Source organism: Artemia sp. Qi Xiang Cuo, chromosome 17 (assembly GCF_049724085.1).
Source record: "Artemia sp. Qi Xiang Cuo chromosome 17, ASM4972408v1, whole genome shotgun sequence".
NCBI classification, from domain to species: Eukaryota; Metazoa; Arthropoda; class Branchiopoda; order Anostraca; family Artemiidae; genus Artemia; species Artemia sp. Qi Xiang Cuo.
In genome coordinates this window covers 53,347,145-53,365,264 of record NC_142810.1, presented here as the reverse complement: position 1 = coordinate 53,365,264, position 18,120 = coordinate 53,347,145, and the positions used below count along the sequence as shown (strand labels likewise).

The window sequence follows — 18,120 nt, the reverse complement described above, 5'->3', positions numbered from 1 at the left end:
TCCTTAGAAATCTAGAAAATCCCTAGATAATAAGTAGTGAGAGGGGAATGCATTTTACGACGCTCATAGGGGGTAGGCTATACTATTGGCGTTATTACAAATACTTCTTATAGCATACATTTCGTGCTGTTTTACACAAAAAGTTTGATGAAAAGAAATCCAGTAGTGAGGGGGTTATGGATTTGATCCAAAGTGGGTATACTATTGGAGCTATTACAAAAATGCATATATATTTTAAGCGATGATACGACAATTCTTAGTCATCAATGACTCAGCCTCCAAAGGCCCTAATGCCCCTCCCAATTCTTTACCCTCCTCCCCCAACTTTTACCCCCCCATATTTTATACCTTTTTTAAGTAATTTTTTAACTTATTTTTTATTCTTTATATTTATTGAACATGAAGTTTTTTTTACGATGCCCATAGTGGGTATACTATTGGAAATATTACAAAAAGTCGTATACATTTTAGGCGATGATACGACATCACTTAGTCGTCAATGGCTCAACCTCTGAAGGCCCCAATGCCCCTTTCCTTCCCAACTTTTTACCCCCCCCCCCACAAACTTTTTACCCTTTCCCCCTCCCATTATTTATACTTCTTTAAGTCTAATCTTTTGAATTTTATGTTTCATTTTTTTGTATTTATTTATCATAGAAGTTTTTTGACGATGCCCATAATGGGTATACTCTTAAAACTACAATGCAGTCGGGATGTATCTCGGGAAAAAATGACGTTTTTGTGTGTGTGTCGGGGAGGGGGGGTAGCTGCACTCTGGTCACTTTAACTCTTAATAAGGACACTAGAACTTCTGATTACCAATCCAATAGGTCCCCTCCAAGGCATATACCACCAGCCTTTCTATAAGAACCTTAAATGTCCACAGGGCATAACTTACAACCCTTTCCCTAAGAACTTTAGTGGGGGGGGGGGGGGGATTGTCTTCCTCACAAACATAATATCCGGACTCTTCAACTACGATGAACAAAATTGTTATCTTCATATTTTCACTGGAGGTATTAAGGAAAACGATGTGCGTGGAGGGGGGGGGGGTTGATAGTACAAAAGAAAATATTTAATAATATAATTTGTTTTTAGTACAGCGCCAATGACGCAGTAGCTTTTGTACTTTTACAGTGGGAGAAGGAGGTAATACCCTACCCAAACTCTTGTTTGTAGTGATATTTGTTCGTTTCAAGATTTATTTATTGATTTACATCAGTACCTATTGCATTTTTGTTTCGTATGATTGTTTATTTAATTTCTGCTTGTTTTGGGTTTCATTTATACTTCAATAGCAAAATATCCTTATTCGCTTTAAGCTTGATTTGCATATTCAAATTAAGCTTTACTCGTTTTAAGATTTACTTACTCATTTATATTAGCAGGCCTACCTATCGTATGTTTTTTGCTATGATTGTTTGTTTAATTTATATTCGTACAGTTTTATTTATTCTTTAGCAGTAATGTCTGGTCGTTTTGAGTTTGAGTTATTGTAGGTTCTGTTACTTCTGATTTTAAGTTTTATATGGCCTTTACTAAGTGTTTCAAGTTCCTTATTTCAAAATAATATTTTATTCCAAAATAAAACTAAATGTGTCTGCAACCAGTCTTGGCAAGAACTAATAAAATTAAATTAAGTATTAATTGCTGAAAGCTCATAAGTTCAAGATTTTATTTCACGACATTTTCTATTTTATTTTAATTGTTGTAACAATTACGCAAGATATAATTTGTAATATAGTTTGTTTTTAGTAAAGCACCAAACACGCAGCAGGCTGTATGTTTTTACAGTTAGGGAAATGGGTAGTAGCCAAACACTTGTTTGTAGTGAAAACTATAGGTGTCTTGAGTAGATTGTTAGGTAATACCTTGCTTGAAGCTCTACACCTTTGAAAGAGAGTGAGTATCCACTCGCAATGTCGAATGGATTTGCTTGTGGCCATAGGAAGCACTGAACCTTGCCAAGGCTAGGGCCAACGAACTCCATGACATTGGTTTTCCCGATGTCGTATTTTCCCGAAATGCATCCAATGGATATTTTGAGACAGTCCTTTTATTCAAAATAGTCCAAAGATCCTAATACAAGGCATTTGGGTTGATACAAACCACCGAAGCCGGAGGACGAGGGTTGTAAGCTATGCCCCAGGTAAATTTAAGGTTCTTATGGAATGGAGGGTTGTATAAACTTTAGAGGGGGCTCATTTGATTGAAATTGGCAGTTTTACTTCGCTTTTAAGAGTACATAGTGATAGAGGTGAACTAGACCCCCACCCCGCCAACTAACCCTCTTTTCACCAAATGTATCTGAATGAAATTGTGCGATGGCAGTTTTGTTCAAAATAGTCCAAAGAGCATATATTAATGCCTCCAGGGTTGGCACCCCCCCCCCCCAGAGCCCTGGGACAAGGGATTTAAGTTATGCCCTGGGGTATATTAGGTTCGTATTGAATGGATTGTCGTATTAAACTCTGATGGGTCTCATTTAATTTTAAATTGGAAGTTATAGTGCCCTTTTTATGAGTCAAAGTGATTTGAGAGACCTCCCCCCCTCCCCCAATGCCCATCGTTTTCCATAACAAACATCCAAACAAGGTTTCGAGACATCAATTTTTTCAGCATTGTTGAAAGGTTCAGTAATTATGCGTTTGGGTATGTCAACCCCCCCCCCCCCTCCCATGGCCTCAAGGAAAGGGCTGCAAGATATGCAATTTGCTCATTGCTTACATATAGTATATATAAGTTCATCTAGCATCCGACATGTGAACATCTCGAGATTTATCATTCTAGTAGTTAAGCTCTTGGTGTAAAAAAATTACAAGGAATGGTTATGGTTAGACAAAGACTAGTCTGTTCTGTATGCACACTGAGAGTGTTTTCCAACTCAGTTTAACGTGGATGGTGCAATTGTTCATTTCATGCCGGAACTGAAAAGTATGCAAAAATTGATGCAGCTAATTGGACTGATCGATGGTGTGTCCTTAGCGTTCCTCAAAAAATAACTCAATCTTACAGGTAAATTGTTCAAAATCGCCTGTTCTACCTTGCCCTTGTACTCCCTGTTCTCCCAATCCAAGAGATAGGATGCTTACTATCCTCAAAGAAATGATTGAAATTGGAAGTTCTAGTTCGCTTTTAAAAGTACATAGTAATAGAGGTCAACTAGACCCCCCCCCCGCCAACTAACCCTTTTTTCACCAAATGTATCTGAATTAAATTGTGCGATGGTAGTTTTGTTCAAAATAGTCCAAAGAGCATATATTAATGCTTACTAATTAGGATGCTTACTATCCTCAAAGAACTTAATAATGAATCACCGTTGCCCCTCCTGTCACAGAAGATCCAATCTTCCCAATGCCTCCGTCATGAAGAGACCCCCTCTGGACAGACAAATTTCTTTCCTCCATAGTTCAGAGCCTCCCTTCCCTCTCTTTTGACACTCCTTATGATTTGTGCTCTCTCAATTTCCCCGTTATTCCGCCCTCAGGTGTGGAGACAAAAATTAAAAACATTATCATAGGCAGCGCTGCTTTATCATAGCAAGTATTATCATTGATCAAACAGTTCGTGGTAACGAACTGTAAGTAAGGAGCGACCCGGCTCAATGGTAACTGAAACTCTAAAAAACGGAATTTTGATACCAATAGATACATCCAAAGAATCAGATTTTAATGCTCATTTCAAATATATAAGTTTCATCAAGTTTAATCTTACCCATCAAAAGTTACGCGCCTGAGCTGATTTTCGAAAAAAGAGGGAAAGACCCCCTAAAAGCTATAGAACCTAAATGAAAATCACACCATCATATTCAGCGTATCATAGAACCCTACTATAGAGGTTTCAAGCTCCTATCTGCAAAAATTTGGAATTTTCTATTTTTTGCCATAAGAAAGATCACGGATGCGTGTTTATTTATTTTTTTTTTTTCTTTTTTTTTATTTTTCTTTTTCCCAGGGGTGTTCGTATCGACCCAGTATTCCTAGAATATCGTGGGAGAGCTCATTGGAACGGAAATTAAAAGTTCTAGTGCCCTTTTTAAGTGACCAAAAAAATGGAGGGCAACTAGGCCCCCTCCCACGCTCATTTTTTCCCCAAAGTTACCCGATCAAAATTTTGAGATAGCCATTTTGTTCAGCATGGTCGAAAATATTGTAAATATGTCTTTTAGGATGACTTAATCCCTCAAAGCCCCCAGGGGGAGGGCTGAAAGTTATGAACTTTACCCAATGTTAGCATATAGTATTGGTTATTGGGAAGTATACAGACGTTTTCAGGGGGAATTTTTTCTGGTTGTGGGGGGTGGGGTGGGTCGGGGGTTATATGGGAGGATTTTTTCATGAAGGAAGTTTTCATGGGGGGTAGGGATATGGCTATGAAGGGGGCGCCGGATTTCCCATCATTATTTAAAACAAAAATCAGAAATTAAATATAAAAAATAAGTTTTTCAACTGAAAGTAAGGAGCAACATCAAAACTTAAAACGAACAAAAAATATTAGCTATATGACCGGGTTCACCTTCTTGTCAATACCTCGCTCTTTAAGCCAAAGATTTTTTAGTACTTTCGTAAGAGCTATTTATTCTAATTAACGGCTTTTGTGATTAAGGGGTAATTTTTAAAGAATTGGAACAAAATTCGAACTTTAGCATAAAGAGCGAGGTATTTACTGGGGTTACGTAAGTTAATTTGTAAATTACGTCAGAACCAAATTTAGAGACAGCCATTTAGCAAAAGAAAAGTAAAATTTTTATGCAAATTTTTTTAATTATTCAATGACTGTGAGCCAAAATAAAAGCTGCATTAACTAAAAAAAGATCAGAAATTAAATAAAAAAAACAAGTTTTTTAAACTGAAAGTAAGGAGCGACATTAAAACTTAAAACGAACAGAAATTATTCCGTATATGAAAGGGGCTTTCTCCTGCTCAACGCCTCGGTCTTTACGCTAAAGTTTGACTCTGTCTCACAACTTTATTTTTTAAAACAATAAAAAACTTTAGCGTAAAGAGTGAGGCGTTGAGGAGAGGACAGCCCCTTTCATATACGGAATAATTTCTGTTCGTTTTAAGTTTTAATGTCGCTCCTTACTTTCATTTTTAAAAAACTTGTTTTTTTTATTTTATATTTTAAAGGAGGTAATTTGATTGGAAATTCAAAGTTCTAGTACCCTTTTTAAGAATAAAAAGTGATTGGAGGACAATCAGTCCTCCTCTTTAGCTCATAATTTTCCTAGCGCTTCCAATCAAAATTTAAGATAGCCAGTTTGTTCAGCATAGCTGAAAGGTCTTGTAACTGTATCTCTAGGGCTATTGCGTAGGTCAACCCCCCACAGTTATGCTATTTGTGCATTATTTCTAAAAACTAAATGTTGCGTAAAATTAAGTCAAAAAGCACTGTGTGTATGCTGATTGCCAATAAGACATCTCAGCAATATCCGAAGAACAACTGATGGTATTACGTTCAAACTTTCGGGGCTACTTTTGCTCCTAAAATTTAACTAAATCAAAAGAGTGTAAGTATATTCAAGCGGTCAAAGAGCGTAGATAGATAATTTTTTTGCAAATAGTATCAAGTTTTATTCTTCAGCACGTGTTATTTTTTAACACGGGAAGCGTCAGATGACTTGCCCCGTACCACGTATTGCACTCCCGGCCGAAGGAATTGAATCAGGAGATCGGTACCTGCGCAACGCAGACCTTTGGTCAGCATGCGAAAAAAATTAGTTTAGTTTATTTTTCAGGTCAACTATAGGGGCTATAAAACTAAATTTAACACCACTTTTTGTGTCCAAATTTTTAAATGGGTGTTAATTGTTAAAAATTGTGGATAATTTTCTCCAGCATAAAATAGCAGCTAAACTATAAATTCTTAAAAAAAAACCGAAAAGACTTGAACTATTATTTTCTTTTGTCCTGAAAATACTATGTCAATATGAAACGAACAGAAATTAATTAAAAAAAACTTTTTCCACAAAATAAGTTTTCCAAAGAAAATTAAAGAACTCCATTGAACCAAAAATGAACAAAAATAAAATCAAATAATCTACGAAGCGTAAAAATATTACAAATCTGCTTCGATAAATAAATGAAACCCAAAACGAACAGAAATTACATTAAATAAGTGACTCAAACTCAAAACGAGCAGAAATTAACTTGAGTAGGGCTCAAAACCCCTGTGCCTTCCCAAGACCAGAACACAATTTGCACTTTAGTGATTATTTTTTTTATGTTTTCAATTTTATAAATTTAATAAATCAATTATTATTAACATTTTAAGGAATAAATATTTTTTATTCCTTAAAATTTGGTTTAATGGAGTTTTTTACTTTTCTTTGAAAAATTTCTTTACTTTTCTTTGAAACTTTTTTGTAATTTTAATATCCATTAGCTTCTCAGAGTTTTAATTGATTGTATATCTGTTCTGTTTTCGGCAAAGTCGCAGTTTGGTGTTCTAAAATAGCAGAAAAAAAACACTTTCCCATGACACAATCTTTATGGTCACTTAAAGGGGAACCTTCAATTTACGTGTAACCTCTCTCCCAATTTTCTATGATCTTTAATTTAATACGACCATCCCATGGAAAAAACAAAAGAAATAAGCATATATCCACAATTATTTTAATTTTTTTTTTTTTTTACAAAATTCCACATTTTGTAGAGCTCAGCTTGAATCCTCTACGGCAGGGTTCACTGATATGATGAATCTAATAAAGCGAATTTCGCCAAGATTGCTTGGTTTTACGATTACCACTGGGAATACAACGAAACAAAATAAACATGCATCCACAATCTTTTTCTGGATTTTTTTTTGTAAAATTCCAAATGTTGTAGATTGGAGCTTGAAACCTCTACAGCAGGGTTCTCTTAAATGATGAATCTACTGAAACGATTTTCCCTAAGACTTGCCCATTGGGGGAAGCAATTCGCTCTTTTTTTTAGAACTATATTTCTTACTCCGAAGTTAATATATCCTAAAATATATTCATGTGTCCCCCCACCTACCACTGCTATTCTGATGTCTGCCTCCCTGGAAAATTCACTGCGGGCGCCCTTGTCTTCAATAATGTACCTATATATCTTAAAATGTTCAAGTCTTTTAATTTGCTCCTGATTATAGCTTAATTACAACTTGAAAGAAGTCCTTGGTTTTAAAAGTGTTACAAAAAAGGGAATCACCTTCACAACCAAGGCCTTATCTAGGGGGATGGAGGGGGGGGGGTTAGGGGGTTTGAACCTTAACTCCGAAATGATTGTCGGACTCGTTAAAAAGAACAAAGATCCTCCAGAGCCATTGCTGGTGAACAGGGCGTCAAGTCGACGTTTCAGTTGTTGGACTATTGCTGGATTTTAAGTACCCTCGTATAAATAACAGTTCATGTTTATCCGGACTCGTAAAAGCATAACAAAATGAATATAACAAATTTTTGATGCGCATTTTAAATTCTTTTTTATGTAAAACCCCGCCAAAAATATTTTCAAATCCCCTCAACGGATAACACATTGTATATGACCCTGTTCACCCCTGTTCGCAACTTGGACTCAAGTTTAAAATTTTATCCTAAATTTTCGTCTGCCATTGAATTTTTTTCAAATATCGATAATACGATAGTGGCTAAAGCTAAGGAAATTAGGTACCAGATAAATTGTGTAAATCCTCAGGAAATTTTTGGCTATCAATACAAGACACTGACAATCGATTTAATGATAATGTCTATACAATTTAACAGTATACAGAGGGGCAACCCCCATTATGGCACAGATAAGCCCGGGAATGACTTTAAAACGATCAGAAATTAATTTTTCTAAAAGTTTATTTTTAACTTATTTAAAAAAATGTTCGAAGCAAGATTAAAACTTAACAAGGACAGAAATGATTACTTATGTGAGGGGGACTGCTCCACTCTTAACCCCTACTCTTTCCAGTAAAGTCTGACTTTCTTTCTTAGTTCTTTATGAACAATTGATCAAAAACAAGGGCCATTGCCCATTGGTATGGTAAAATATGTAATTTTGGACCACTATAAAATCCTTTTCTGGTAATTCAAACGGTGAGCTGGAAAACTTTGCTGGCCTGGATAAAGTTGCTTAGGCTGGAGGAAAAAAACCTAACCTATGATCCTTCTAACAACTCAGGTAAGAAACCTTGACCTCCATACCCTCGCCCATTCTTGCAGCATCATTTCCATAGTAGACGTAATTTATGACGAAATTTATATTTATGACTATTTTAGTATGCAAAGATCAGTTCAATGATACAAATCATTGACCCTGAACGGACTAAATTGAAACTATCACTTGTTCATATTGGGAATATTTAAATAAAATTATGACTTAGGCAGTCATAGGGTAATCATGTAGTATCGTCAACTACTTTTAAACTTCATAAATTGAAATGTAAATTAATATGATTAAATCTACCAAAAGTTGAAAAGTTTAACTAGTTTATATTCTTCAAATTTCCTTGCTTTAGTCTTAATATAAAATTGTGCTAGTGACATCGATTGGAGCTGATCATCTCCCAGGTTTTTAAAAGAATTTTCTCTGTTGGTTCAGGTAAGAGCCAAGAATACTCGCGTGAAGTTTTTTAGGTTGGGAGTAGGGGTTTAGGGGAAGCAAACACGAGTAATTATTTTCCTTGAGGGAGTAGTGGTTTAAAAAGTCCTCAGTAGTAACAGATCTTGCGCTTTTAGTGAAATCTTGGTCACCCAGAGGAGAAGGGGCCAATTTTCATCGTATGAGATCTTCCCAGAATGGAAGTAGGGAAACTTTGTTTTTCATTTATATATTTTCTGCTCAAAATTTAGACATGTACTTTTAAGGGCTTTTGCGCAAGACTGCCAGCTCACATCCGTTAAATTTCAATTTTTCTAAGATATCAATAATTTTTTTTTTTTTGAATAGTTATTAGCCTACGTTTTGTGTTTTCACAATGGTTCCCCGTCCGAAAAATTCATGTGTAAAATCATGGAGTGTGCTATGCAAGCTAGAAAGTTAGTATACTTAGAACAATGGAGTGTGATCAAGGGTTGAAATTTACTGCGTGGGAGACAGGGCCATGTCCAGGATTTATTTCACTGGGGGGTCACAAAAGAATTTTTTGGGGAGGAGTCTTACTAAAAGAAACTTGAAAAGAAACATCCAAAAAAATTTTATATTCCTTTTTGTTATGTTTTTACAAGTCGGACAGACATTCCGGGGGAAGGGGTTCGAACCCTTTAACCTCCCTGGATATGGCCTTGCTGAGGAGGTATGGGGCATACACCCTTTGAAATAGGAAATAGTATGGAAAAATAGGCATTGAAATTTTATAATGGCTACAAAGTTTTCCTTGTTTTTATCTCTTGAAATATTCTACTGTTTTCTTTTATCAGTGAAAAGTACTTTCGATTTATGTAGCAGACTACGTAATTGTATAAATAAATATGAAAAATTATTTTCGATAGTTGGTCTGCTTTTAAACATCTTTCCCTTATCATAGGCGGATCCAAGGGGCGAGGGGGGGCGCCCCCCTAACGTGCTCCTAACGCAAGTTTATCAGATCAACCTATTCTGCCCCCCCCCCCCCCAAAAAAAAATCTGGAATCCGCCCTTGACCCTTATGACAACCCCCTTCACCAATCTACGGAGTTTTTATGGGTACTTTGGAGGGAGTATTTTTTTCCGTCTTATAAACGTTGGTTTTGGTCTAGTAAGCTTAAAAGAACTTAATATGAAAACATTCAGGTGTTCTTTCTAAAAAGCGGGCATGTTGGGACACATTTGGAGCTAAACAGACCCTCTAATAACAGCATAGTGTCGCTCAAGCCCACCAGAATCTAACCCATAGCAAACTTGAGTCATTTTCTTGGCTATAAAGACCTCATAGGGTACCATTCGAGAGAAAATCCCTTGTGAAAGGTATATTTACGAATATAGCAAATATTTGGCCAAGTCTCAGATATATTAAACGAAAATATATATTCTGAAAATAGCCACCTTCCACCTAGTAATCTCCTCAGGCTTTTGACCAGGAACTTGTACTAAGAATCAATATGTTAAGGGAGGGGGAGGGGTTTCAATTTTGAAATGAAAACTAAAATACTTTTAACTTCCACTAAAACTGACAGCTCTCATATTCAGAAAACACTTTTTTGTTTTTCTATTTCTCCGAAAAATCAACAGCAAATAGCTCATAAAATTATCCCCATCTACATTGTCTCCTATCCCCGTTTAGATAGAATAATTATCCCCGTCTATATTCTCTCCCATCCCCGTTTAGATTGATTATTTTTAAAGATTTTGTCCTAAGGTTCACGGCAAAGGCTATGGTTCTAAAACATTGACGCTTTTGAAGGCAGATTAAGGCTTATTAAATTGTTTCCAGAGGGATGATGTGGCTGTCAGGGCCGTATCCAGGGGGAGGGGGTTTACTCGGTTTGAGCCCCCCCCCCCCCGAAATTTTTGTCTGACTCGTAAAAACATAACAAAAATGGATATAAACAAATTTTGCATAGATTTTTGTTAATCCCCCCCCCCCCGAATTTTTTTTTGAGTACCCCCCCCCCCCCCTGAAAAAGAAATCCTGGGTACGGCCTTGGTACAAAGCTTTGTGAAAAAGTTTAGGTTTACCTCCCTTTCTAGGACAATAATGAAAAAAAAGTTTGAGATGGCTCGGACAGTTTTACGGTTGAAGGCTAACAGATCGCCAAAGATTGTTCATTTGGCAGTTCATTTGGGGCCAGACGGAAAGCTGGTCGAGTTCTTTTTAAGCTGCCAGTCAATTTGTGTGGTTGAAACTATTTATAATTTGTCTTTTTGCATTGCGTAAAAGGAGTTAAAAACTACTTTTAATCTCGATTTAAATTACATTAAAGTATTCTAGCTGTTCGAGAGTTGGTATCATTGTTCTTGAAACGAAATGGAAGTTTTTTTCTCGACGTTTTATGACTAAAAAAGTACACCTATTTCAGGAGAAGGGTCTTAAACCAGGTTCTTGGCATGGACACTACCCTATCACCTAGCGAAGAAATAGAAAGTGGAATCTCAGTACTACCCCTCATTGTTGGCTTGACAATTATATTTGCTATTTTGGCCCTCGGTTGCTTCGCTCTCTATAAATGTATCTTAAAAAAAGAAAATTTTGGCATAAGTTTTGACAACCCTGTTTATAGAAAAACCACCGAAGAAAGGACAGTATTCCCAAAAAGAGGAAGTGTACGAAACGGGAGACCTTACGTTTGTTATGGGCCCAAAGAAGTAAGTCCTTTTTATGAATCTAGAAGGTTTTTTTTTTGTTGAAAAAAATCAATGCAAAGTAAAGGACTATATTCAAACCTAAACGAGTAGAAATAACGTATCATATAATATAATATAAACATCATCTAAACACTTAAAACGAAGAGTAATTGGTTCGAATAAATAAATGAAAACTAAAAAACCAGGAATAAAAATTTATATAAATAAACATCAGACTAATAAATACCATACACTATTATGAATGAATAAATGCAACTGAACGTAGAGTGAATAATCATATAAACTTAAAAAGATAGAATTTATCAACAATACGAGTGGTATTGCTGCCCCTTACACCCACTAAAGGTTATAATATTGTTTGTAATAGGTCTTAAAACGATACTATGCTGACTCTGATTCATTATTTTTTTTTGTCATGGCTATATTTATGACTATGTCAGTAAGAAAGGTTATCTATAGAATATCTCTGATAATGAAAATGAATTTATTTTGGATTGAGTATTTTTGTTTAATACCTTGGCCTTTTTTTTAATTAGCCAGAGGTGTGTTATTCAAAAGTTACAGGACAATTGTCCCCGCTCCCGAATTGGCGGATTGTCTGTAGATTTTCCATAAGATCTTAATACCAAAACTGTTGTTTGTAACCAAAGTATGATCACCTACGGAACAAGTACTGACAAAACCTATCCTCTCCACACAAAAAAGTGACCCTTTGTCCGCGTCTCCGGAGACGATTCCATACCTATGCGAACCTGGCGACTGAATCACAAGTTCCGTAGGTGATTATACTTGTTCCGTGTACATCACGCTCTAGCATTTATTATTTAATTTATTGGCTTGGAGCGATTAAGTAGTTCAACATTTTGCGTCTAGAGGCGCTGAGGTACGCGGGGTCACTTTTGGAGAGTTTTGTCAGTATTTGTTCAGTAGATGATTATACTTTGTTTGTAACTGATGAAGTTATTTCCATTTAAGTTCTTTAGGGATGTTATATTCATGGGCGCCGGTAAGGGGGGCAGGAGGGCCATGCCCTCCCCCCTTGAAATTTGGGACTATAATGTAATTATAAGGAAACCGAAGGAAAAAGAGCAGTATAGGGAAAAAAACATGGAAAAAATAAGCGTTATCCCATTGTTGGCTGTCTGCCAATCGATAACCCTTGATAAGGAAAATATAAGTTCCAATTTGTGACTGAGTGACCCGTTTCTAGTTTTCCACAAATATTTTTTCTATATGATTTGGTTGGAGTAACAAAAAAAATTAAATTCTTCATAGTAATGAATGGTAAGTAAACAATGATCCTTGTCAATAACGAAATTGTAAGAGCCTAACTATTGATAACAATCAATCAAAAAATCAGCTTTTATGGTGATTCTAAATATGTATTTGTTTATTAGTAATTAGTGCAGTTATTAGTACACAAGAAAGTTCGTTTAGTTATAGAAAACATAGGGAAAGCAACTTAATAAGGTGCAATTTCGGTAAATATATGCCGCCCACTTTTGCTTGCATTGGAAGAGTACCCTTGAGCTGATATATGAAGCCACTATAATCAGAAAGGTTTCCCCTGCACGGTATGCTGGGAATTTTTGTATTTTCCCCCTTAACGGATATGTTTTTTTTGTGTTTTATTATAATTTATTTAGCAAATACAACAATAGTTAATTTTATAACTTAAAAACCTTTCCCCAGGGGGCTGTAGGGGGTCCTTTTATCTCTAAAGACATAGTTATTGGGCCTTTCAAATATGCTGAAGAACAGAGCTATCTCACCCAGTGTAATTTTCCCCTGGAAACTTTCCTCTCCATGGAAAATTCTCATCGTGCAAAATCCTTCGAGTAGAAAATCCGTCCTCCCCTTCCCACTCGAAAAATGTAGACTATGCATACTTCCCAATAACAAATAAAACAATAGGTAAATTTTATAACTTAAAAACTTTTCCCTAGGGGCTGTACTGGGTCATTTTATCTCTAAAGACATGGCTATTGGGCCTCAACTATGCTGAAGAACAAAACTGTCTCACTCAGTGAAAATTTCCCCTGAAAATTTTACCCCCTGGAAACTTCCCTCTCCATGAAAAACTTTCATCGTGCAAAATCCTTCCAGCAGAGAATCCGTCCTCCCCTTCCCACTCGAAAAATGTAGGCTATGCATACTTCCCAATAACAAATAAAACAATAGGTAAATTTTATAACTTTAAGTCCTTTCCCAGGGGCTGTAGGGGGTCAATTTATCTCCAAAGACATAGTTATTGGGAATTTCAACTATACTGAAACAAAACTATCTCAAAATTTTTATCAGACGATTTTGGGAAAAAAAGTGGTGTGAGAGGGGAAGTCGATTTATTATGTAAAATACCTCCACAAGTAGTTAAGAAGCTTATTCTTCTAGTAGGTGTCAGATGCTAACACAGAAAAGGGGGTGAGACCAGCTAAAAATAAGCTAAACGTTGCAGCACAACACAGCTTAAGAAGGTATAGCTTTCCTTTGAAAATGTGGTTGTCTTTGGAAATCAATATACTGTTAATTTTTCGGTTTTCACGGACGAAAACTGTTGTAAAATACAGTGAATTAAAAATTTGTTGTACATATTTTTATTGTTCAACTTGGCAATGATGACGAAAATGTGAACTGTCCTACAAAATTCATAATTTTGAAGCAATCAAAAGAAAACTATAAGAAAATCGTAACTTTTCAGCTACGAAGAGACTTAAGATGGGTCCAGGGACAAACATTATTTTGATGTTCTTGGTATTATAAGGGCTTTCAGAATCAAATCTTATTTCAATCTGAAATTCCTGCCTGCTCTACCCGCTCAAACGGAGCTCTCCACTTTAAAGTAGAAATTTGGCTTAAAGAAACAGAAGCTTGGTCAAGCAACTTCGCATAATTTTCTCTGATATCTGATATAGAAATAAAACTTTATAAGGACTATTATAAGGGCTTTCAGAATCGAATCTTATTTCAATCTGAAATTCCTGCCTGCTCTACTTGGCCGCTCAAACGGAGCTCTCCACTTTAAAGTAGAAATTTGGCTTAAAGAAACAGAAGCTTGGTCAAGCAACTTCGCATAATTTTCTCTGATATCTGATATAGAAATAAAACTTTTCTTCCGCTCATACACGGTATGCTTTAACTTAAAGACAAGCCAAAATCATCCTTGGTGGCTTCAGGCGAGAAATCTTTGCAAGTTTTTTCAAATGTAATATTCATCGATCTGGCCAGAGATTCAAACGTTCCGAAACAAAACAATAAAGTTAGACCCTTACCAGTTTCTCTCGATAGAATGATTTTGGTAGCATTCGAAAAACGAGGACAAAATCAAAATTTTATTCCCTGACTGCAAGTCTGACTTATAGGGGGGGGGGAGTCTTTTCATCTGCACACTGATCAAATTGGGTTTTATATTCGGACCAAACATGATGGGAAGCAAAATTTTGCATCCTAGTTATAACTTTTGGATCTAAATACACCCCAACCACTTTAGGATAGGAATGCGTAACATCCTTTTTCACGCAATCTAACAGATGAGACTGAATTGCAGTCCCTGGAAATCTCCCTATATCCCCCTGGTCCTTTGACCCTTAAATACTAAGCTTTAAATATCTGATTGATGTACAGTACTAGAAAAACATTTTCTATGAACTCTTGCCTATACCATTGATCCTTCAGGTAATCACATCAAAGTGAGAAACTAATATTTTGATGGGCATTTTTATCGTTTCTAGGTAAATTTAAACCCTTAAGGGGAGATGTGAGTTATAATTACTTAGTAATTTCTGATTATTTTACTTTTCAGACAATGAACATATTGAAGAAAGAAAACTCTGAATGTGTTTGATTCATGAAAAAGTTAGATTTTGGCGAAAAATGAGATTTCGGTAGATGGTATGGACGCTCATGTATTTGATTTTGTAATTTATTTATTTATGGATAATAAAGATAACAACATTAGACATTTTAATTTTCTAGTTTGTGAGTTTCTGGGAAAAGGAGACGCTGCATAATGATAATTCCAATTATTATTCTATTTGAATAAAAAAACAATGGGTTTTTTCAACTGAAAGGAAGGATGAATATTAAGATAAAATGAACAAAAATTGTACCACACCTAAGTGTGGCTGCCCCCTCCCCAAGTCCTCACACTGTACGCTGAAATTTAACTTTTTGACAGAATTAATTAAGAAAAACTACTGAAACACAAGGAACATTGAATTGGAATAAACATTGAATTAGATTTAAGAGGCTCCATAAGCCGCCCCCCGATCGATATGTGCGATTCCTGGGAGTTCTTTTGGATGGAAAGTTATCGTTCAAGTGACAAGTTCAAGTAATACGAGCAAAAATTTCCCGCGGACTTGGAATCATTCGTAAATTAAAGCGTTTATTTCCTTTTCCTATACTCCGTCTTTTATATTTCTCTCTCATTTTCCCTTGTATATGTTACTGTTCGTCTGTGTAGATGTCTACATTTCCCTCTGTACTTGCTTCTGTTCATATTTTCAAGTTTCAATGTTGCTCGTTGCTATCAGTTGAATCTTGATTTGTTTCCGATAGTTTTCAAGTCTCACCAAGATTTATTACCCCTCTGCAGAAAATTTTTCCCGGAAAATTTTATCTGAAAAATTTCGGTGGATTATGTCATCGCCACAAGCATAATTATTAGACCTTTCAACTTTGCTGAACCAAATGGCTATCTGATAATTTTGATACCGTGTCTTTGGGGGAAAAGGTGCGTAAGAGGGGCTAGTTACCTTCTAATCTTTTTGGTCTCAGTGCTCTTAGGCTTAAGTAGTTGCAATAGAAGTTGTAGTTGTAGTAATAGTAAATGTAGCTGTGATAGTAGTATTAGCTGTAGTGTGGGAATATTGCCTTTGGGTCAGATGATGTTCCCCTTTAAGTATTCTCTGAAAGTTTTAATTTAATACCCGGATCAATTCTTGAGATTGGTTCTTTTGACAATGTGCATGTGCATAGCGTTTTTTGACTTATTTTTAATTTCCCCTCAATATTTTAAATTGAGTAGTGTGCTAGTAATAGCAGTATTGGTAGCATGCAATTATTGTCTTTTTAATCATTTCCGTTATCATCTCCGTTATCATTCATTAATCATCTCCGTTATCATTTCCAAATTAATATAATCAGTCGCTCCTGAATTACGCCCTTTATACAATCCGTACATACATAACGTTTTTTTTTATTTAGTTCAGTGCTCCCTTCAGCATTTTGTAAACGGATCACCTCAATGTCCTTTGTCTTCTTAAGAAGTAAAGTTTAAACATGCTTACCTTTCTGAATAACATATACTATATATAAACAATAAAAGAATTGCCAAACTTACAGCCAATGCCCTGAGGACTGTGTGGAAGTTGACATCCCCAAAGTAATTACTGGACCTTTCAAAAATACTGAACAAAATAGATCTCTTAAATTTTTTGTCGGATGTGAATTAGGGAATGATTGGCATGGGGGGGGGGGTGATTGCCCTTCTTTTACTTTTTACTATTGAAGAGAGTACTAAAACTTCCAATCGAATGAGCTCCACTGATTCAAAGCTTATACGACCACCCGTTCCATAGAAAACCTTATATGTCCAGGGGCATAACTTAAAACGCTTGCCCCTTGGCTCTGGGAGGTTGGGTCTACCCTGAAGTTGTTATATGCTCTTTGAACTATTGGTAACAAAATGGATATCTCCTATTTCAATCGAATATGTTTGGGGAAAAGAGGATGTCAGGAGAGGGACTATTTTCCCTCCTTCACCTTTGACTCTTAAAAGAGAACTAAAACTATATACTTCAAATCAAATGAGCCTCCTCTAAGTTCACACAACCGCCTCTTCCATAAAACCTTATATGCCCCCGGGTTATAACTTACAACCCTTCCCCCCAGACTCTGGTGGGTTGTGTCAACCCCAAAGGCCTTGTTATCTGATCTTTGGATTACTTTTTAACAAAGGGCTATCTCAAAATGTCTATTGGATGTATTTGGGGAAAATACGACGGGGGGGGGGGAGGTTTAGCTGCCCTCCGATCACTTTGTCGCTTAAAAAGGGCAATAAAACTTCTGGTTTCCAATTCAATGAACCCCCTTCAAAGTTTATACGTCAACCCTTTCTATAAAAACCTTATATGCCCTCGGGACATAACTTACAACCTTTGCCCTAAGGGATGTGGGGTTCTCATCCTCAAGGACATAATTTCCGGATCTTTCAAGAACGCCAAACAAAATGACTATCTCAAACTTTCAACCAGAAGTGTTAGCGGAAATGATGGGTGTTGGGGGACTGGTTGCACTCCAATCACTTTCAGCTACTAAAGTAGGCATTAGCCTCTTCAATCTTCAGTCGAATAAGCCCTTTTTAAAGTTTCTACGACAACAAATGGCCATCTCAAAAATTTATATTACATGCATTTCGGTAAAGTACGACGTGTGTGTGTGTGTGTAGGGGGATATCTACCGTCTGATAACTTTAACTCTTAAAAAGGACGCTAGAACTTCTGATTTCCATTCCAATAGGCCCCCTCCGTCATTCATACAACCAACCTTTCTATAAAAAACCTTGTTCCTCCGTGACATAAGTTACGATCCTTGCCCTGATGGATCTGGAGGGTTGTCGTCCTCAAAGACGTAATTTTCGGACCTTTCAATGAAGCTGAACAAAATGACTCAAAATTTTGATAGGATGTGTTTGAAGAAATGATTGGCAGAGAGGACTGGTTGCCCTTCAATCGTTTTCGACTATTAAAAAGGGCATTAGAACTTCTGGTTACCGATCCAGTAAACCCTCCTCCGAAGTTTATAGACAACCCTTTCTATAAAAACCTTATATGCCCCCAGGGTATAACTTACAACCCTTGCCCTGAGGGCTGTGGGGGGTTTTCATCCT

The 18,120-nt window shown here is 36.3% G+C and overlaps 1 long non-coding RNA gene across 5 annotated transcripts in view; it reads left to right on the top strand.

The window, feature by feature from the left end:
* The window catches only part of LOC148942338 (uncharacterized), a 75,647-nt gene extending 60,468 nt beyond the window's left edge, over positions 1–15,179 (top strand). For 3 of the 5 annotated variants that reach the window (XR_016143166.1, XR_016143168.1, XR_016143169.1), the window contains 2 exons: positions 10,946–11,231; positions 15,031–15,179. This is a non-coding gene — a long non-coding RNA (uncharacterized LOC148942338). Of the gene's footprint in view, positions 1–8,502; positions 8,550–10,945; positions 11,232–15,030 lie in introns of those variants that run through there. The other 2 variants (XR_016143167.1, XR_016143170.1) reach the window with 2 other exon arrangements.
* The last annotated feature ends 2,941 nt before the right edge of the window (positions 15,180–18,120 follow it).